At 39.5% G+C, this 11,259-nt stretch overlaps 1 long non-coding RNA gene across 1 annotated transcript; it reads right to left on the bottom strand.

Annotated features, from left to right (window-relative positions):
- Nucleotides 1-1,219: 1,219 nt before the first annotated feature.
- LOC113024514 (uncharacterized) lies at nucleotides 1,220-2,922 on the bottom strand. Its single transcript, XR_003272670.1, has 2 exons — nucleotides 2,863-2,922; nucleotides 1,220-1,761 (listed from the first exon to the last, which is right to left on the bottom strand). It is a non-coding gene; the product is annotated as an uncharacterized LOC113024514 (long non-coding RNA).
- Between the last annotated feature and the right edge of the window lie 8,337 nt (nucleotides 2,923-11,259).

Below are 11,259 nucleotides of genomic sequence, written 5' to 3'. Positions count from 1 at the left end.
GATCCTATTCATTTCATCTTAAAGGAATCTTTCCTGTAATTCCTCTAGTTGTTTAGTACATGAATGCATAGGGAGAGCAAACAATAGCATTAGCTGTTTAAGCTAAGCTAACAGCCTCCAGCTGCAGATATGCAAGTTGGATCAATCCTTCAATGTTGTTTTACTTAAATTACTGAGTGATGTAGAATTACTCTCCCACTATGTGCATATTAAAATTTATGCCAACGTGCACAATACTGAAATAACACTAAGACTTAAAAACATTGCTATAGCACCACAGTTCCACAGCTGGTGGTGCAGTGATAGAAAGAAGAAGGAGATGTTTGGTTTTAGTTATTAAACTTCTGTTGGTGTGCCAATATTTTTTTTTAAAGTGAGCACCACACGTTGAAAACCCTGGCGAAGTAAAGGTGATTCCTCTTCTGTGGATGGTTGCATGTTTACTGGTGTCCCTATGTTTTTTATTTGTCACAGTTGTGGCATCATACCAGTGGGCCAGCATGTTTAAACTAGCTGCTAAAAATAAACCAAGCGTAATTACGAGAAACTGACTGAAAAATACACAAAGGCTGGATGCACATGTGCAGATACTTGCTTTTAAACTGAGGTCCAAGCTCTTGTTTGGGATACATTTTTAATTGATCCTAGCTGTTTTGAATCTGTCGGACCTGATAAATGTAAAAATGACAATTTCATTTTTTGAAAAGTATGTCCAAAAACTGAAATATGATATCTGCTGCCACATGTCCTGATATGGTGACAAAATATGACCTTACATGAATGAATGAATGAATGAATGAATGAATGAATGGATCTTTGAAGGTTAAAAAAAAAAAGAAAATAAAAAGGATATGAGTAAATAAATCTGACCATCGCTGCTGTCATTTCCAGCTTTGTTTTAGGCTGCTGCCTCATCCCATTCTGTGTGGACCGCCTGAAGGATGCCAAGCACACCTGTCCTATCTGCAAGACTGTACTTGGGGTGTATAAACGCTTATAACTCAAAGACCTGCATCAATTTATACATGGCTTTTTGCAAACAAAACACACTTACAAAAGGTGACACTAATGAACATTTCCTTATAATTGAATAACTGATAATCTCGTGACTAATTTGCTGTTGGTGTACAAATGAAATTAGGCGACCTTTTTAACAATTTCTCTCTCAAAACCTTTGAATATTAAAACACTGACACCAAATAACGAGCTCCAATGACTGTTTTAAGGCTGTTTAAAATGTGTTTATTATTGATCTCTCAAATACATTTTCATAGTAAGACTGAATAAAGAAAGAGCTATCATGAAAACTGTTACCCGTCACCCGAACCTGTCATTTTTCTGTTGAGTCCTCATCCTTTTAAATATCTTAATTTAAATGGAGCAATAAAAAAAATAGAAAACAAATAAAGCAAAAATATGACCTTAGAAATAGTTCATGAAAAGGTTTCAGGAAGATTTAGTAATCAAAAATACATCATTTACAATTTGTCTTATTGCACCTGCACTATTTTGTTCATAGCGAGCGTTACAAGGAACGAAGCAAATGCCCTTCTGTTTAACATTATTTCCTTCTATTAATGATAAATTAAAACAAAAAAATTATTTCAAGCCTTTATCCAGTTATCTACCATTTTATAATTCATATTCCAATAATCTTCCATGAGAAAAGTTGTCTTTACATTACAACATACTGAGAAGTGATGAGGAGTACAAGAAGAGCGAAGAAAGAGAAGCCAGCGTCTCGGACTGGAGGAGCATTGCCTGGAAAGAAACGTACAGTCACATTAGAGACCAATAAAACGTTTTGCCCTTGATTTAATTTCTTTATCTGAATTATTTGTGGAACACTAGCATATCAACCACACAAAAGCCTCAACAAGTGGGCTTTTTAGAAAACTCTGACACTGCTCGATTAATCACTGCCAGTTCTTTTTAAGCATCTTTTATAATTTATTTATTTATATGGTCCAATTCTGTCTAAAGGTAGAACAATATTTTGCATAGTATGCAAAACAACTGTCCATCATTAAAAATATATAAAGAAAATTTTACTATGATACACCAAATCTCTGTCTGTCTGCAAATTCCTACATGATCAGGAGTTGAGTAGCTAAAATGGGCACACAGGCACAACTCAGACCCTTTAAGGTTCTTATCTACATCATGTCTTTTGTTGTCATCATGTTGCCTAGCAGCCACATACCGATGGTTCTTAGTGTTTGTGCACCTATAACACCATTTAAAAATGTATCATTTTCATTTCACAACAGTGGTATGTAGTCAACCAAATATTTAATATCTTCATTTTTCATATCAAGTTGTGATCTTTACACTATCAATATGTCAAGTTTGCTGTATTCAGAGCTGTAGTGCGCGCTTGTACTAGTTTTTCTGACTTGGGATTTTTTTTATAATATGAAAATATTAAGTATTTACTGTATTTCATGCTGCCATCATTAATCACACTGCAGATCTCGCAAGTAAAAACCAAGTTCCCTTTCACCACCAATGTGTTTTTTGTTTTGTTTTTTTTCTTGTCAGTGCTTCTGATGTAAGATGATCTTTACATACTCATAACAAAACAGCAGGATATGAGACAAAAATGCTTAAAATGAGCAATTGAAAGATTTCATCTGCAGCAGAAGGTCCACCGCTAGCTTAACATTTCATGTTTTCATGCTTTATTTTGGTTTCCTTTACTTCTTGTAACACAAATCCCTTCCTGCCCACACTCTTCCTGCACAAGAATGCTCTATGTGCAGACAGTGTGCTATATTAAATGTTGAAATGTGGTACTGCTGCTTTATCTGAGGTGTTGTTCTTTGAATGTTTTAACCCAATGCTACCTTTTGTAATACTTACCCGTGGTGCTGTTGGATCCAGTTGTTGATTTTGTTGTTGAAGTTGTCCCCGATGTTGTTGTTGAAGTTGTCCCTGATGTTGTTGTTGAAGTTGTCCCTGATGTTGTTGTTGATGATGTACCCGGTGTAGTGGTGGTGGGGCTAACCTTGCCTCCTGTAAGCCCCACTCCCAGGCCATTAAGTTCAGACTGAAACTGTGAACTGATCCAGGTTTGCACCACTGTCACATTTTCATATGACTTCAAAAGTGGGAGGTTGGTGCCAAGAAGACCTTTAACATCACTAACAGTCAGGTTCTATGGAGAACAGAGCAGACACATTTTATCCTATGAGCAAATAAACACACTTACTTTAATCTTTGACAGAAAAAAAAGGACAATTTAGTTTTACAACTTATCAGCCCCGTCTAATGGTTTGAGCGAAGTAAATAAATTGAGGAACTATAATGCAAGACCCCTCCACCCCCACCCCACAAATACATAAATAAATAAACTTTTTTTTTTTTTCAAAATTAGTCTAAAATTCAGAATTCAAAGTGCAGACATGCAGCACTGACCTGTATAACACTCTCAAGCAGCCCAGTGAAGGTCGGGACGTCCATACTGATATTGGCAGACACTAAGTCTTGGATAAACCTAAAATCTGCACCCGCTGCAAGAATGGAAAAAAATTAATAAAAATTTAATTAATTAAATGAAAGTTACGTTAACTTTCAGCTGTTTAAATGATGTTTTTTGTGAATGTGGGTCTGTTTGCTTACGTAGGTAAGATTGTATGAGCTGGTAACTGGTAGTGGAGATAGTGCTTGAGCGGGTGATTGGGATAAATGCTTCATATGCGAGGGAAAACAGTTCTTGCTTTTTCTCAGTGGTGCAGCTGGATATGTCCAGAGCATCGGCGTTCCTGCAGGAGATAAAACACACAGGAATGGTGTGTTGAGTTTATGGAATTCATATAACATTATTTATCATTAAATCAGACTTTTTTTTCTAGTTATCTAAATAATAATTTAGAGATTTATGTGGGTTCACCTGCCTTTGTAAGTACAGGATCCCTGACAGACCTTTAGCCAACATGTTCTTGTTCAGATATTACCTGCTGCTAATGTGATGTAAAAATAACCTCCAAACACACACACACACTCATGCACAGTCACAGCTCTGACGCCTTACTTGATGCTTCCAACCGAAATGTTCCTGATAACAACAACATCCAGGGCGCACAGGTTTGGTCCTCTAAAGACGTTGAGCTCCACACTGCCGAGACTGTTCCCCTTTACACTCAGATACTTGGAGATGATGGCTTTGGCCTTGATGAGGAGAACCAAGCATCGGTGTGAAGACACAAGCATGTAAAGTAAGCTCACGTTCAGATTTTTTCTTCTGTTTGCTCACCAGAACCGGGTCCCACGGCCCGTTTGAAGCATCCATCAAAGAAGCGAGTGTGTCGATCTGAATAATACTCCACATGTTGATGTCTTCCATTGTTGCACTACGGGACATTGCTCCTAAGATCTGAACCTGATCTTCTGGGATGATGCCGCTGGCATTGTAAGCCTATAAATTTAGGAAGGTCAGAAGATATTTAGACTCAAATTTAGATAGCAAACTATTCAAAGAGAAAAACTGCTGAGAACAAACAAAACAATGCAAAAACACCTCAAAAACAAAACAAGGATTTAGGGTTTGAAAAAAGTATAGACTCATGCTTAACCGTCTAAAAGATCGTCAGCAAAAACTGTAAACTCTAATCATTTAACTTCCTCACGTGTTTCTGTGGAATTTTAAAAATAAATAGCCACAAAAAGTAAGAGACCAAGAGAGAAGAAACCCCAGTCAGATGCTGATGATATCACTTAACCTTGTAAAGCCCGAATCATGAGGTAATTGCCAGGAAATTATGTATATTTTTTTTAAAGTGGAGTGTTTATTGAACCTTCCATTTGGATCATCTTTGCTACATCTGACATTCCTCTACAATTTATTTAGGTTTATCAGCAGAAACAAAATTGACCTGGTGATGTTGAGGTCTTAAAGACTCACAAAAGCCATGTATGACACATGGTATCACAGAGTTAAAATTTAAGGCTTAAATAATGGAAGTAGTCAGTGCTGTGGACTTTGCATGCCCTCCCTGTGTCTGTGCTGGTTCTCATGCTTCGTTCCAAAGTCCAAAAACATGCACGGGGTTTGGTCGAATACTGATTTTAAACTGACCGTAGGTCAGAATGTGTGTTATGTTTTTCTGAATGCTTCTGTGTGTTAAACCTGCTCTCCAGGAGGGGCCTAACCTGCCTCTAAATCTATGCCAGCTGGGATAGGCTCCAGGAGTTTTTTTGCCACTTACCTCTTGCAACTTGCTGAGAACAATCTTTGTGTAGTTCTGCTCCTGCACCTGGTTAACGAGGGCATCCAAGTTGTCTTTGACAATGGTGGAATTGAGGCAGCTGGTGAACTGATTTATATCATAGTTTAAGGGGAATGTTAGATTAACGATAGTAACACGGGTTATGAATCCCAAAGTGCAGGCTGAAACACAGAAAGAGAAACAATTTTTGGTTAAACAGTAAATTCTCTCTGGATTCTAATACAGGGGTCGGCAACCCTGAGCATGCGTGCCAGAAGGGTTAACTGATGGCACCATCGCTGGACTGGTGATTTTTCATTTTTATGGGCCGATGATTTTTTTTTTGTCAACGCTATAAACAGTGAAAGTGGTGGATTGGCCAGATGCTGGTCGATGTGTAAAAATAACTCAGTTGTTTGGTGGCTATGACGGGGCTTCCACAGAGGCCAGCAGGTGGATGAGGGAAAGGGGAGTCAGGAGGAGGAGAGACCCGAGGCGGCCGCCGGTCCGAGTGTCAGGTGAACTGAACTTCAGGTAAGAAGTTATGACCTGCAGTCTATCTGGGTCAGATATAAACCAAGTTTAGGTGGAGTTTATTTTTGTTGTGCTGACTTTTTACCGTCAGTTGCAATAACTCGTACTGTGTACTAGCTAGCATGACGGAGTTTTTATACAGCTGAGTGGGTGCTATGATGTTACTGATAGTGAACTTTATTTTATTCATAAGTAGAGATGGGTATTGATAAGATTTTCATGATTCCGATTCCATTTTCAATTCTGTTCCACCTTTGTGGGCGACCGTGGCTCAGGGGGTTGGGAAGCGTATCTGTAACCGGAAGGTCGCCGGTTCGATTCCCGGGCTCTCTGTCCTGGTCGTTGTGTCCTTGGGCAAGACACTTTACCCTACCGCCTACTGGTGTTGGCCGATGGCGCGATATGGCAGCCTCGCTTCTGTCAGTCTGCCCCAGGGCAGCTGTGGCTACAACCGTAGCTTACCTCCACCAGTGTGTGAATGCGAGAGTGAATGAATAGTGGCATTGTAAAGCGCTATATAAATCCAATCCATTATTATTATTACAAACCCAACAGCGAGATCCTAAGAGATCCACAGCCTATGGCTCTTCAATGGGGTCTCACAGGTCACTCGGAGACCTGTGTCTCTGAGTGGGAGACCAGAGATCACATTAACATGTGCATCCCTGTATTAACAAACATGCCATATTGGCCCAGTTTATTTTTCTTATCATTGTTGTGAGGAGACTATAAATAGCATTTGCATTTTCTGTTGTACAGTTCATTTACTGTTATGGATAAAAAGTCTTTTTTTTGTTTCAAAATACTTGATAACTATTCGCTGATAGCTGCCAACATCTGCGACAAAATATAATTGTATAAAGTTGTTCTATATAGTGTGTAACTGTTAATATAGAGTGTTATTAAATTTATTGCTAATGCAATCATATGGCACACTGACTTCTGAGGGAATTTTAGATGGTACTCATCATCAGAAAGGTTGCCTATCCCTGTTCTGATACATGGACCGAGCAGTTGACAGAAAGAAACCAACCTGGAGATCGCTTTGACTCATCCGGAAGGGACGTCTTTATTGCGCTCTTCAGCTTCCCGATCTTCTGACTGTCCACGTTGTTTTCCTTGAGAACACCCAGGAAGTACCTCAAGTAGTTGTTCTTTGTTTTCTGCTCACAAGAACAAAGGGAAAGAAGGAAATGCGCATAAAGAACAAGGTTAACAGCAAAAAACAGAAACCAAAATCAAAAAATGTAAATGTTTGCGGTCATGTATTACTCACAGTGTTGAAGTGATCATAGAAGGTTGAAGACATATACAGCGGCAGCATCCCGAGGTCTTTCAGAGTTTGCTCAGTCCACACTGAAGGAGCTCTGGTTATCACGAAAACAGAACGGTGATTATTATTATGAAGGACAGAAAGGGCCAAATGTAAAAATGTAAATCTGCTGACAAGGAAACAAATAAACAGGAATGAAAATCTGCCACAGCGGTGAAGCGTTTTGCGTACCCATATCTTGTGTTGCCATTAGTCATTTGAGCCTGAACAGCAGCTGCTTGAGCAGAAGTGAGGCTGGGGCAGCTTTTGAGATTTTCCAAGATGGATGAATCTGAGTTTAGGATGTAGGACGCATCCAGGATGCAGCACATGTTTCCCAATACTGATATTTCATCTTTAGTTAAGCTTGTGTTTGTTATGCCCTTTGAAAATAAAAGAAACAGAAATTCATTTCAACTCAAAACATTAAACAAAACCTTATTGTGATGACAGTTATTTCCATTTCATGCAATTATTAATACATCTAATCTTTAGAGCTCAAGAAGTGATTTGTGGTTCGAGGACTCACCAAGCAGCTCTTTGCGTTTTCAAACAGGGCAGTGCGCTTGTAGCTGAGCGCTGCAGAGAAGACAGAGAAGTCTGCATTTCCCAACTCTGTGAAATAGGCCCTGCAGCTGGCCTGCGGCACCAGTGAGTAACTGCAAGAGGAAACACAAGTGTGACAAGCTGTAGCATCCACCATTCAGCTTTAATTCAGAACAAACAGACAGGATTCTTACTCATAATACAGCAGCACATCTGGAGGGTAGAGGTTGAAGTTGGCAGCATCGTCTTTAATGTAAGTGTACATGCAGGTCAGCTGTTGATTAAAAAAAAAGGCAAAATAATTAGCACCTTGTATCGTCCCCGTTTATGACGGAGAACATGTGTAAGAAAGCTCCATGACTTGTTGGATGGTAACGCATTTTTGTAATTTGCCTTCTCCACCAAAGCTGGAAGTCTGCACTTTAATCCACTGTGGTGGTGTGCAGCTGCAACATGCAAAAATTGCATCTTTGTTCAAACATTTATTACCCTAACTCTATGTGCCAGAGTTATATACGGTGTAATCTATATAACCCGATTCACAGGGTATGTATATATTGTTTTAAGTGTGTTTTAAACAATTGTTAGTTTCTCCTTTGATGTCCAATATGTTCACTTTTTAATATTTGAGCAGATATGAAGGAGATTTTAAATATCCCATAAATGCCTTGAACACTGTACCTGAGACTCCACTAGTTTAACCTTCCTGCTGCCTGACCTCCGACAGGCTTTGATCAGGTTCTTGACTTGCCCATTGCCAATGTTCCTCGCTCCAGTGCATGTGAACCCTTGAAGCACAGAGGATGACAAACTACACACACACACACACACACACACACACACACACACACACACACACACATATACACTGTTAGCTCTACTCAAACCCATTTGCAGGTTGTTTTGATTGATTTGATTGAGCTCCCAGACTGATTTGAACTCACTTGTTTGGACCTCCCAGCTGTGCAGAGGCGCTCTCTGTAGCTACCGACTCAAAGAACAATTCAGCCTAACAAAACAAACAAACAAAAAGAGTCTGTAATAACAGGCATGTAGCACAACACGAGAATAAAAACTAAGCTGAGGGTTTCATCTTCTACCTGCTGCGGTTTCCATTCCTTTCTGTTGAGTATGGTTATAACGTCGTTGCTACTGGAGAAGCCCACCAGCAGGGATCGAGGGATCTCAGTGGCCAGGTCATTGGGAACGTTCTGGATCACTTGCACGCTGCTGGTGTTCACTGATATGATCTGAGAGAAGATGGAAGCATTGTGAGTTAACTCTCTGTGGAAAGCTTTCTATCTTTATCCAAAGCAGCTGATGGAAGTGTGCAGTTCAAATCATGCTCAAGTTATAACAGAAAACCTGTCATACCTGACTGACAAAGACCTGCTGGATGATCTGAGGACCAGAAAGGAGGTTTGCCACCAGTGAAGGAGTTTGGGAGGCACTTATCAGCTGATTACCAGAGATGCTCAAGAACACTCTGGAGGGTACACCAATGATGAGAGTGCCCAGACTTATCAGCGATGATGAGCTGTTGATCTGGTGGAAAGGATGGAAGCAACACACGCATAAGTGAACATGACCACAAAGATGACTTTGATTTTTCTAAAGTCAGGATTCAGTCTAAAATCTGCAACCTGTATGATGCCTGAAGACTGCAGAGACTGGATGATGGTCATGGCCTGGCCTTCGCTCCAGCCCGTCACAGTGGAGAGAGTGCCGATGGAGTTTATTAAGTCCTGGGGTTTGATTGAGCTGATCTGATTCAGCGACATGCCAGTGCTTTGGCTGCCGAGGGCAGAAATGACTGTGGAGTCAATGTTCTGACCAAAGTTACCTGCCAAAGCAGCTGTGACCTTCACATGTGTGAGAAAAACTTTGTCAGTAGAGTCAAACTTATGTCTACAGTGTAAATATTCTGGGGAACAAAACTTTATCAAGTTAATAAAAGGAGAGCTTAGTGCTCTTTTATTCATCTTTCCATTTCACCCTTCTTAAAATCACGTACCGCCAGAACAAAGAGCTCTACACCACTCTAAATAATAAACATCAGATTCAAAACAGGAGCCTGCAAGTGAAACTAAACCCAATTTTATGTGGGTGACAAATTTGAGGAAATAATAAACTACTTTTTACCAAAATACCAGGCAAGATGCTGAATCTCTGAAAGATTGAAATCTTATAACATTCATGTCTAGTTGACCTTACCTATCCTGTATTGAATGTAGGTATGTGCATTTCTTAAGTTAGGTTCCCTTTCAGTCGAATCACTCGGTACTAGTGATGGGAATTTCGGCTTGGCTCACCAAAAAGAGTCGGCTTTTTTTGGCTCTTCAGGTTGTTTTGCTACTTTAAGTAATTTATTATCAACAATAATATAAAATTACGCACAAAAGGAATTACTAATGTTACAGAAATGTGGTTTTATTTAGGGCTGTTCGATATAACGATATATATCGGATGACGATATAAAAACATCTATCGTTTTATTTTACGCTATCGTTTGTTTCCTGGTGTCGCAAAATAAACTGTTTATGGCAATATTTTTTCACCGTTTTGATGGTCACTGTAGTGGCTATATTAATTTCTTAAAGTTCTCTCTTTCTCTTATATTTAATATAACCAAACTACAGACGGACAAGCGCCTGTTTTTATGCGTTGTCATTAGCATTAACGACGGCAAAACCATCGCATGTCCGCTTGTTTATTTTCCACATACACCTTTCAGAATAAAGCTCAAGATCCTGTTGAGATTTTTCAAGATAAACTGAATCATGTGAAAGATGGTGAAGGATGAGAAGCAAAAAAGAGCCATCAGCAATGTTAAGCTGCGCGCGTGCGCAATTGCGCACTGCTGGCACAGCCTCTGCACACAGAAAATCTGCGTTGCGCACAAAAAAATCTAACTTGAATTGGAATTAAAATTAAAACTTTAACAATTCTGTTTTGCAGTGTTAGTCAGTAAGTGACTGGCTGCTACCATATGGGATTAGAACGATGCCACCTTATCCCATAGTCCAGCCAATGATGCGATTCACATTCGTACATACGCAGCTAATCAACGTCATTGACAGGCTATGACAGCGTCCTTATGTGGCGACACTGGTGTTCCAGCTAGCAAAGCGGCGTGGCTGATGTGGAGTAGTGATGGTAAATTTGATTCTTTTTACTGAATCGAGTTTTAATGAGTCACTCACCAAAGTGAATCGGGTTTTTTGAGTCATTTGATTCACTGAGTCAGTTGACCAGAGAGTGCAAAAAATGTACATTTTCACTCAGACTTAATTTGTTTCTCTTTTCATGTAAATCTTACTTCTAGGATGAGTGATTGAAAAAGAAAAACAACTATTTTTAAAGAGCAAAAAATATATATTTCTAAAGGGAACATTTATTTTATTTATTTTTATTTTATTTTATTAGTATTTTCCTCAAATGTGTCAAATATATATTTTCTCATCTAAATGTCCACTGAGCTGTGTGCCACGGGGCGGTAATGCCCCTTAACATTGGTTGCCAACCAAGAAGAAGAAGAAGAAGCTATGAGCCAGGAGGGAGGGGGTGAGTGAGTCCTGAATGATTCGCTTACGCTACAATTCAGCACAGGAAGGAGGGGGTGTCAGTGGAGTCAGTGGATATGAAAATTAGTGACTGTTG

Source organism: Astatotilapia calliptera, chromosome 6, assembly GCF_900246225.1.
Source record: "Astatotilapia calliptera chromosome 6, fAstCal1.2, whole genome shotgun sequence".
NCBI lineage: Eukaryota > Metazoa > Chordata > Actinopteri > Cichliformes > Cichlidae > Astatotilapia > Astatotilapia calliptera.
The sequence above is the reverse complement of the archived record's forward strand: the minus strand, read 5'-3'. Positions and strand labels throughout refer to the sequence as shown.